The sequence below is a fragment of the Magnolia sinica genome, chromosome 5 (assembly GCF_029962835.1).
Source record: "Magnolia sinica isolate HGM2019 chromosome 5, MsV1, whole genome shotgun sequence".
NCBI lineage: Eukaryota > Viridiplantae > Streptophyta > Magnoliopsida > Magnoliales > Magnoliaceae > Magnolia > Magnolia sinica.
The window spans coordinates 42887460-42899206 of record NC_080577.1 but is presented as its reverse complement, the minus strand read 5'-3'; the positions used below and the strand labels follow the sequence as shown (position 1 = coordinate 42899206).

Below are 11747 nucleotides of genomic sequence, written 5' to 3'. Positions count from 1 at the left end.
GCAAGCACAAATACCGCAAACAACTTCCTTAGCCTTATCCTTCTTAAGTTTCATGGCCTCAACCTTCCTTGTAAGACTGGCCACTTAGCATTTATATCATCATCCTCTTTCTGCAAGTATATCCCACCCCTCTCCCTTACTTGAGTAAGCTTAGATGTAGTGCTAGATTTTAGAAAGATGTCCCATGATTGTGCAGTTTCAGCGAGTTTGTCAAAGTAATCCCACACCTCCTCGACATTCTTGTTCATGAACTCCCCATTGTACATTGTCTCAACGAATTGGCGCATGGAAGATGTCAGTCCATCATGGAAGAAAGTTGTTACGCGCCACATTTCAAAATTGTGTTGTGGGCATGAACTAACGAGATCCTTGAACCGCTCCCAACATTGGAAGAATGTTTCATCTTCCTTTTGGGCAAAGTTCATGATCGACTTCCTAACGGTGTTCATCTTATGGTATGGAAAGAATTTTTTTATGAATTCCTTCATCATGTCATTCCATGTGCCAATAGATCACGGACGTAGTGAGTGCAACACGTCTTAGCTTTTTCTTTCAAGGAGAAAGGAAAGAGTTTTAGCTTGACCGTGTCCTCAGACACGTTAGGAAAGTATAAAGTGGCTATAACCTCGGCAAATTCTTGCAAGTAGTATGGATTTTCATATTCAAGTCCAAGGAACTTTAGAAGGAGTTGGATCACTCCAGGCTTAATATCCATGTTTCCTGTGTTTTCTAAAAAAACCATACAAGAATGGGTGCTCACCCCTGTCGGTTGTAAGTAATCTCGTAAAGTACGATGCGGGGGTATATGGTGCACCTCATTCTCATCCTGGACTTTCACAACTCGAGGTTGCGGCTGATTCATCGGTTGATTTACAGGTTGATTTGCAGCCATAACCTCAATTAACTTTGAGGATCTCGAGTGGTGTCTAATCCTGTGATGGATAGATAACCCCTCAACTAATCCTCCTTCACTCAAAAGACTTCGAATGCTGTCACGGACCCACTTGGGCATAAAACACTTTCAACCTTCTATTTCAGATTCTAACCTAAACCTAAAAATAAAAAGAAAATAGAAATCTAAAAATAGAAAGAGAGAGAATTAGAAAGAAGTTACCAAATTAGAAGTTTCTATGTTGGGATCCTACAAAAGAAAAAGGAAAGTGAGTTAGTTTCTAAAAAGGAAAAAAGGAAAGCAACCTAGTTTCTAAAAAAAAAAACGAAAAAGGAAAGTTTCTAAAAACAGAAAATAAAAAGTTTCTAAAAAAACAAAGTAGGAAAGTCTCTATCCTAGAATTAGAAAATATATTCTAAAAACAGAAAATAGAAAGTTTCTAAACCTAAAATTAAAAAGCAAAGTTAGTTTCTAAAATAATTCAGAAAACCCTAATCTTAACCTAATTCCAAAACTAGTCAATCTCAGAAAAACGCAACCGTTAGTCCCCAGTAACGACGCCAAAAACTTGTTCACAACCCCAAGTGTAGGGTCACGATGTAATAATAATCTTAGTGAGACCGAAGTCGAATCCGCAGGGACTAATCTCATGTGTATTCTGAGAGCAAGTAGAAGAAGATGTAAACCTAAATCTGAAAGTGTAGAGAGAGTAATTGTGAATTATTTAATTAAAACTTGTAAATTCAAAGGTGGGAACTAGGTTTTCCAAGGATCCACTTGTAGCAATCAGGGAGATCTATGGATGATTCAAGGACACGACTAGAATCAGAGTCATATGCTATCCAGTTGGAAGATATCTCAATAAAATCAAATCTGAACTTCCTTTAACCTAATTCTCAATGGATGAGAGTTGTGAGAACTGGAAGTGATTCCATCATAAAACCATGCCCAGGAGACATTGGCTCACAATAGGATATATCAATCTCATAACCAAACATAAGATAATCATGAAGATTAGAAGGGATTCCATCATCCAACCATGCCCAAGGGATGATGGTGAACAATAGGATTTTTTAATTTCATAATCTCAATACATGAAAAAAGGATACTCAAAGCTATTGCAAATCTACTGTAATTTGAGTCACAATAAACCATTAAAAACCGAAAGTATTCCTTAGGAATTACACTAGAATCAAAGATAGTTCAATATAAACATGAATCAAAGCAATAGAAAACATTTTATCACGCTACAAGCTTCACCTCTTAACCCTAACTAAGAGGTTTAGCCAACCATAGTCATGATTGGAACTAAAACCTTAGAAGAAAGCATAAAAAACTAAGTAAAAAAAAAAAGCTTGGTGATGGCTCTCCACCCTTGTGCTCCGCTCCTCCAAACCCTAGAATGATTAGATAGATCCCCAGGGATGCCCTGGGGACTCCTATTTATAATTGTGCAACACCTCCTTTCGCACCTCTTTGGAAAAATCTGAAAACTACCTGAAATTTAGGCACTCCGCGTAACTTCACACAATTCGTTCGATGATATCGAACAGGCTTCGATGGCATCGAAGGTGTCTTTTATATGTATTTTTTTTCGCGCTTTTGTAGCTTCATCTAGACTCTGTGACCTTATATGTCATCGAAGAGGTCTTCGTTGTCATCGAGCATTGTTCGAGGAATCGATAATGTGTCCAAAATAGTCCAAAGAGTTATTCCAATTTCTTCAATAAATTCGATGTCATCGAAGAGACCTTCGATGTCATCGAGCAGATCTTCGATGTCATCGAGAAGTGCTTCGAGTAATCGAAAATGATGCCTAATATGTCTAATGAGTTTTGCCGAAATTCCACAGAAAATTTGACGTCATCGAGCGAAGCTTCGAGTCATCGAACAAGTTCTTGAGTCATCCAAAAACGTCTTCAATTTGTCCCGCGACTAACTCGATTTTCCTTCATAAATTCGATGTCATCGACCTGTGTTCGATGTCATCGAATGTGCCCCCGATGTCATCGAACAGTGCTCGATGACACACTCAATGTGTATTCTGCACTTGTTCTTTCGGCTTTCGTTCCTTCTCCACTTGGTTTTCTTAAATCTTGGGACCTTAAAATCTTTAATCTTTGTCTTCTAAGATTCATTCTTTGCCATGGTGATCTTTGAGCGTCAAATCCATGCTTTTAGCACCTTTTCCAAACCAAGCTCTCAAATTCACCTTGCAATACAAACATGAGTAAAATAGGACATTAAGCAGTATCATGTTCATAAAACCAATATATAAATGAGATCCAATATACAATATTTGACCCTCAACAGAATGGCTTCATTGTTATTTCCCACAAACAGTGCCAAACTATTGATGCTAAGATTTGGTCATCCTCATCGGACCGTCGAGTACCTACAAAACCAAATAACAATGGAGACCTTAGCTATAACCGGGGATCCTTCGATGCCAAAGTTAGATCAGGAACTCTAGGTCTAGTAGTAGGGTTTTTTGCGCATACCTTTTATTGTGTGGAGTTCATATTTATAGCCCTTTGTTACTCGTTACGTATATGGCAATGAATCTTCCATACAGTCGCATATCCCAGAAAGAATCGTCATCGAGATATACGAAGTTATCATTGGCACGATCCTCGGCAAAGATTTCGGGGAGTTAATCCTCTTCATACACGAAGGAGATTTCATGGTGGTCGGGTTTCGAGGATATTGTCTCCCTGTGGTCGGCTTCCAATGAGGTTTGTGGTCGACCGCTGATGTCGGCCTCTAAGTTAACCTGGTCGAGGTCCTACAGACCGAGCCAAACTGTTGGTAATGGTCGGAGCCTATCCTCGGGGCTGAGTCGGTACCCAAAGTCATTTGTTAATTGCGATAACAAGACGTCAATCGAGGCCGAGGTCACTGCTGACGGTTGGTGTTTAAGTCATCCATGGAGGTCGTGCTCGGCAATTGGGGCCAGCACATTCCCTTTTCTATGCTTTGCGTTCTCTCTCATTTGGGTTACTCCAGTTCAGTTTTACCCATAATAAGAAGCAATATTCCTATAATCATGCTTCATTGAGGATCCTGATTTTTGGATCTTGGAATTAACTGTGGGCCAATAAATGTTCATCTCAATGCAAAATCACCCATATAACAAGTGCTTCTTATGAGAACTAGGGAACATAGAAGCGGATTTACCAGTGTGCCACTACTACCGACCTGGCTGGTGTGTTTACGTCACTAGGTTATGTGGGTCCCATCATGAGGTATGTGTTATATACCAAGTGTCCTTCCATTTGGCAAGCCAAGGCTTGACAAAAAAAAAAAAAAAATAGGACTGAAAGCCTCCTCGGCACAAAAGTTTTGGATCAATATGATATTTTTTTCATCTTAATTTAGGTCAATGTGACCTTATGAACAGATTGGATGGAAAAGAAACGTTATGGTGGGCCTGATGAATGTTTTAAAGGTGAGAATCATTGTCACACTGCTATTTGTTATGTGGTCCACTTAAGCTTTGGATATGAATTATTTTGGGGCCATTTAGCGGCCATTTAACTTTGATCTCTTTTGAACTGCTGGTGCAACTCGGAGCCAGAGGAGCGGGCAGCGCTCGTCTTCATACGGCACGTACCCACACCAGCCAGATCGGTGGTGTGTGGTACACCAGCCCACCGGCTTCCTGAGAACATGAGCATAGATTCACTTTCCGGGGGAAACGGATTGGCTACTCCCCCTGACACCAGCCAATGGCTGATGGTCGGTACTCTCTAGGATCCACCATGATGTATGTGTTTCATCCATGCCGTCCATCTATTTTTACAGATCATTTTATGTTATGAGACAAAAAATAAGTTATATCACAATCTCAAGTGGGCCGCATTACAGGAAACAGTGTTGAATGTGCGTCGAACATTAAAAACATTTTGGAGGCCATAAAAGTTTTGGATCAAACTGATTTGTGTTTTTTCCCTTCATCTGAGCCTGTATGACCTAATCAACAGATTGGATGTCAAATAAACAGTACAATGGGCCTTAGGAGGATTTTAATGGCGTATATCCAATCACTATTGTTTTCATTTGGTGTGTTCCGCCTGAGATTTATATCCCTTTCATTTTTGGGATTTATATCCCTCTCATTTTTGGGATCAGGACCTAAAATTATCTGTAAAAATTGACTAACGAAATGGATGAAACACATACATCATGGTAGGGCACACGGAGCACTGACAACCATCCACGGGCTAGTGTCAGGGGGAGTAACCAATCCGTTTCCCTTTCCGGGGTAAGGAGACCCGTCCCGTATGTTGGTGTGGTAAGCGAATTGGCTGGTGTACCACGCACTGCCGACTTGGCTGGTGTGTGCACGTGTGAAGACAGCGCTTAAGCTCCTCTAGCTAATGGCTGTCGGAACGGTTCAAAAAAGATCAAAGTTATACAGGCTCAAAAATGATGTATTTATTATATCTATACCTTTTATCCATTTGGCGAGAGATAATTTAGAGCTTGATGTAAAAAAAATAAAAAAAAAAATAAAAAAAAAAAATCATATATAGAGGTTAAGTAGACGATACCACAAATAACAAAGGGAAGAATAATTCCCAAGATTAAAACTTTTGTAAAGCTCATTATAATATTTATTTTCCATCCAATCATTTCATGAGGTCATACATACCTTGACGAAGAGTAAAAACAATTATCATATTGATCCAAAACTTGTGTGACCCCCAAAAAGCTTTCAATGGTAGACATTCAATCTCCCGTTAGATTTTACAGTGTGGTTCACTTGATATTTGGAGCTGTCTTATTTTTTGGATCAAACTTTGCAACGAGCTCACCAAATGAACAGATGGTATAGATATAACATATACCTCATGGTGGGACCCACAGAACTAGGTGACGTAAACACATCAGCCTGTTCGGTGGTGCGTGGTACACCAGTCAATCCGCTTCCAGCGCACCCTACCCTAACAAAAAAGGACACGGATGGTGTTGATGTGTTCGGCGGTGTGGGGCCCAACGTGATGCATGTGATTTATATCGATACTATCCATCGTTTTTTCCTGCTCATTTGGACATGAACCCAATATAGAAGCATTTCCGAAGCTCAAATGAACCACACCACAGAAACAGTGGGTATAATGACATCTACTGCTGAAACCTTTCTGAGGCCATCCTAATGTTTACTTATCATCTAACCTGTTAAATGAAGGGGAAACACAAATATAAGTCCAATCCAAAAATTTTGTAGTCGCTGAGTTGTTTTCAATGGTGAGGTTCAATCACCACCGTTTCCTACGGTGGTTCACTTGAGATCTGCCCAAAAATGAGGGGCAAAACGGATGAACGACGTGGATATTAAAAAAAATAATAATAATAAATAAATAAATAAAATCACGTTATGAGAGCGCCCAACACATCGACACAACACAGCTGGGGTGATGTTGGCAGCACCATCTGATTTACGTCCAATAAAAACCTTAGCTGGAACTGTAGGACCCGTGCAGTTGCGGCTGTAGGACCCGTGCAGCTGCGGCGCCGTCTAAGCTTAGGGGGAGCGAATTAGGTGCGCTCCGGCCCCACCCATCACGGTTCTACCCTGACCATGGCCCCACATTGATATATGTGTAATATATCCACGCCGTCCATCTGTTTTTCCAGCTCATTTGAGGGCATTATCTAAAAAATGAAGCAGATAGAATCTTCGGTGGACTACACTACAAGAAACAGTTATGATTGAACAAAACAATTCCTAGGGCCAGAATAATGTCTATTTTCCATCCAATTGGTTGATAAGGTCACGTAGACAGAGATGAATGGAAAAGAAAATATCAGCATGATCCAAAACTTTGATGGCCCATAAAAGTTTTTTAATGGTCAACCACCACTGTTTCCTGTAGTGTGGTCCGTCTGACATCTGGATCTGATTAGATTTTTCCACTCATGTCCGAAAATGATCTGAAAAAAACGGATGGATGGAATATATATACTTCACATGCATCAAGGAAAGCCCCGTGGTCAGGGCCGCACCATGTTGAGTGAAGCCAATCCGCTCCCTGCGTGATGCGCCCGAACGGTTTTGCGTAGGGCAGTCGATGGCCGGGCCTAGGTAAGTCTCGGCCCGGACTTTGGACTGTTTCGGGCCAGGCCGGCGATCGGGCTAATTCAAAATCTGATTTTTCAGGCCCGGGCCGAGCTGACGAGCCCCCGCATTTTATCGAAGCCGTTGGAACAAGGCAGGGTAAGGTCTGATTTCCCAGAGACCCATACGCCCAGTGCCAACGTTACGCCCTGCACCGACAGTGTACGTTAGCTAGCTCTTGGAGTCCTACGCCGTTATCCCGACAAACGGAATATATCATCCGTTCCCCAAGACGTTTTGGATAGAGAAATTTAGGACCGTATTCCCCACCCTCTACCCACCGTCTTTTCCAAGCGCTCCCAAGCTTCACTTTAATAAACTCAACCATTCTGTACGGACATACTTGCAGGCGAAAATACCCTTGCTTTTAGGTCCTTACCGAGAAGCCACTAGCTTGAATTTCATGCTTGCCTGTGGCTACGGATATAGGTCAAGGGCATTTTCGTCCGTAAATAGTATATCCGTACAGAATGGTTTAGTTTAGGAAAGTAAAGTTTGAGAGTTCTAGGAAAAGACAGTGGTTAAAAGGTGGGGTATACAGTTGTAAATTTCTCATTTGGATAAAAAAAATTTATAAGGTATTCCCTAAGTACCGTACCTCAACGTACTTCACAATCATTTCCACCGATCTGTGAGATCTATAGTAAATCCGATCCATTAAAAATGATTAAATCATTATAATAATCACATTTCATGAAAAATAAGATAATATAAAATTTATGGGGTCCACAAAATTCACATAATTAACAGCTGACTATCTGATCCAACATACAGTTTTGCCTTCCATCATCGAATGTACTCCTGATATTTCTTCAAGTTATTTTTCATGATGGTTATGCCCGTTTCAACGGCTAGGATTTCAAAAAAGTGAACGTATTAATAGAAAATGCCCAGTACGGTAAGCTTACGGAGCGCGAAAAGGCTCTGCACTAATCCTTTCCATTGGATAAAACTACAAATAGAATTAAAACTAAAACTCGCAGACTTGGGAGAAGCTGTGGTTGTAACCTTCACATACAACCTTTTCTTTTCCTCCAACGTTTCATATTTGTAGAATATCCGTACAACGTGGCCGCATCATGTTAATAATTTATTATAAAAATCAGGGAAATCAGGTTGTTGTATGAATCTACACCATGGACTATTGAAATTTTTTGTTGTATCACAATAGATGAGCTGAACAGCTTAATATGGATAGCCAGAGATCATCATGGTGTGGACCACCTTTTGCACGGATCGGATATGCTGCAACTATCCCAAATCGGCAGAAAAGAAACAGTTGAATTGAAATTTCACATGCAACAGCTGTACATGATCATCTCTCAGCGACGAGACGAGAGGCATTAAAACCGCCCGTGCACCTTCTACTTTATTCCCACTTGTGTTTTATTTAATAATAATAAAAAAGACATCCACCCAACATATATTCAACTGAAAATCGTAGTAATCATTGCGCAGTTGTACGGTCTTCAAACATTTTCCACGTGGCATCATCGCTTGGCGCCACGTACGGATTTTGACACGCGGAGACTCATAATTTCGGATTTATTAATTGATTGGTTTTCAGAATATATTATGGTGGGAGCATTTTAGTCGTTGGCCACAAACGTTTCGACATTCAATCCACCAACATTGAGAGGTCGAGTGTGTAATAAAATACCCTGGTTTAAGAGGAGTTATTTGATATTCTAACGGACTATGACACTTGATACACAGGTATCAAGAAAATCTGCATCATATGTATAAACTGAAATTAAAACTTAACAAGTTATGGAAATTATCACCAAACAAGTATTTTTTTATTTTTATTATTGGTTAAAATTGGATGATATCTTTCATTTACGACTGTCCATGAAATGTCAGCTAATTCATTAGGGATGACAGAGAAGGTACAATTATTGGTTCACGATCTGATTAGACAGGGCTAATAATTTAGTCATTTTGATTTAATTTATGAGACGTGTGCAAACTCTGAGAAGTTGCTGAGTTCATGCGTATCATCCATCACACTTGTGAGAGTATTAAATATTTCCCTCCCTTTATTTTTTTTTAGTAGGGAATAATAGAAGTTGATGCGATGGCAACGACGCTCGCTGGTCCTGCTGGAATAGCATAGCTATGAAGCATGTAAGAAGATCGTAACCCCCTTCAGAAGATAGCTGATCACCCGGTATAATAGCTTTGCATGCAGCCCCATCCTTCTTGCCTGTTATCACGTGCTTAGGACATCCATATCATGTAAATGCTGGGCCCACCGTGAGGATCTGTTGTCTCAATAATCAGGCTAATCCTTTCATTAGGTGGGCCACGCTTGCATGTGGAGTCAAACCATTAGCATCCTTTTTATTCTGATGATGTGGCCTGTAAAATGGCTAGATCAGCCTGGATTTTTTTTTCGGATATTTTCATGGTGGGTTACACTACTTAGATGGATTGGATGTTTCTAAAGATGACACGTTGGCAAGAAAGATGGGGCAGCATACTAAGTTAGCACACTGTAGTCGTGGACACCCTTTGTGATGCGATGTGGCAGCGTCATAGGCACTGAGACATGAGCGTGCACCGTCATTAAAGTTTTGGTACCACTTTCCAAAAATACAAAACAAAATGAAAAGTTTTGGTGCATTAGGTCTTTCCTGAAGTTCCTCAATTTATGCTCTGGTCGGGTGTGAGTGTTCATACTCATGTCTCAAAAAGTGCAAGCGTGGCATATATTTAGATGGGCTGTGAATGATCTAACTCTCCAACTAGTGGACGTCTAAGGATGGTCAAAATGAAAATTGGTAAATAGTTGTAGTTGAATTCAATATATATATATATAATTCTGACATTTTTTCGATTTTATTCTAGGAATGTGGCTTATCTTCTGCGAGGCCGAAGGTGTTGGACAGTTTAATCGGAGTAACATAATTTTCATGCGTACAAATTCAAGTGCTTGTGCAGGGAGTATCACAATCCACTGTAGCACCAAACAATCCCTACGACACAAAAGCACGCTAAAGAGACGTGTGCCTGTGGGAGAAAGGGAATTTGTTTGGGGCCCGTTTGGCCGGGCGGATTGAAAGGGATTGGATGGTATTGGAAGGAATGGGTTGGGCGTGCCAAACAGACAAGGTGATTTGATCCCGAGATATATCAATCCCATGGATCTTAAGACAATCCACTGACAACACGATCATTACCTTTAAATCCCATCCAACCCACCCTAATCCGCTCAAATTTGCCTTGGACGTGTTTGGTCCGAGGGATTTGAAGGGTTAGGAAGGTTTAATCCCAGATTGGCCGGGCATGCCAAACACACTCGATATAGCAATTCTATGGATCTTAAGACAATTCACTGACAACACCATCATTGCCTTGAAATCCATGCCATCCACCCTAATACAATTCAATCCCTTCCAATTCACCCGTCCAAGCGGGCCCTCGGTGTTTCAGAGTTATAATCTTCTCATCAGTTACGGATGCGGATTAGATACTGACGGGTTGAGTAAGGAGACCACTACTGAACTGACGTCACCAAGTTCTGTGGACCCCACTATTATGTATGTGTTGTATCCACAATGTCCATTCATTTGGATATATTATTTTAAGGCATGACCCAAAGAACGAGGCAGATCTAAAGCTTTAGTGGACCCCACCATAGAAAACAATTGGAAGATTGATGCCCACCGTTGAAACCTTCCTAAGGCCCACCATGATGTTTTTCCGAAATCCAACCTGTTCAAAAGTTAAAAAAGACATTAAAAAAGGGAAAGCACAAATAACAGCTTGATATAACACTTTTGTAAATTTTAGAAGTTTTTAACGGTGGTGTCACTCTCCCCACTGTTTTCTCTGGTGGGGTCCACTGGAGCTTTGGATGTGACTCATTCTTTGGATCTTACCCTAAAATGATCTCTCCAGATGGATGGACGGCGTGGATGCAAAACATACATCATGGTAGGGCCCACAGAACTTGGTGACGTCACTGCGGTAGCCGTCTCGCTACTCAACTTGTCAGCAGCCAATCCGCGCCCGTAAGTTACAGCTACAGGAAACTACCGCCTTGGGGTTAGATGAGATTTCGGAGAGCTACAGTAATTACAAGCTTAGCTAGCGCCATACTTCCGTCCATGATAGGCTCAGTGCATGCAGGAGAAGGAGATGGGTCTTTGCGTGCTGAAAAGCTATCCAGTTACAGAGGTCTATCCTATCATGCGGGTGCCTTGAAATCTTCTTAGTTTAGGAGATGCGGGCAGGGTTTTGTCTGTCCAACTGACAGAGTGCGGGTCTTCTTTAGAGTAGAGCAGTTTTCTGTTGGTCCGAGACTGTTGGATTGATGGTGTCTGTTCGACTGATGGACTTCGACTCGGTTTTGTGATTTTGAAAAAGTCTGGGTATTTACGCCTACTTACTATTATAGCTCAGAGAGATGAGTGGTTTCTTTCAAAGGGCAAGTGTTTCACATGGTCAAAAGGTTTTCTATACTTATAAGTACTTGGGAAGGGTTTTTTTCTCAAGGGTTAGAGATTTTCTTAGGGTATGCATTATAAGAGGAGATCGGGTTGCTTCTGTAATCGAAAAGGTGTAACTCTAACATTTCAATTATAATGGAGATCTCTGCCGCTTTGTGCTGTAGTTTTTTCCTGCAAGGATTTTCCATGTTAAATCTTGTGTTTGCGATTGCTTGATTGGTTGTTTTTTATTTTGATTGTTGTATCTTCGTAAAAGGTACTTTTGTAAAGTGGATGATTG

At 40.8% G+C, this 11747-nt stretch overlaps 1 non-coding gene across 1 annotated transcript; it reads left to right on the top strand.

Moving 5' to 3' along the window:
* The first annotated feature begins 336 nt into the window (after nucleotides 1-336).
* Nucleotides 337-443, top strand: LOC131247715 (small nucleolar RNA R71). The gene has a single exon (XR_009171987.1). It is a non-coding gene; the product is annotated as a small nucleolar RNA R71 (small nucleolar RNA).
* Nucleotides 444-11747: the final 11304 nt, after the last annotated feature.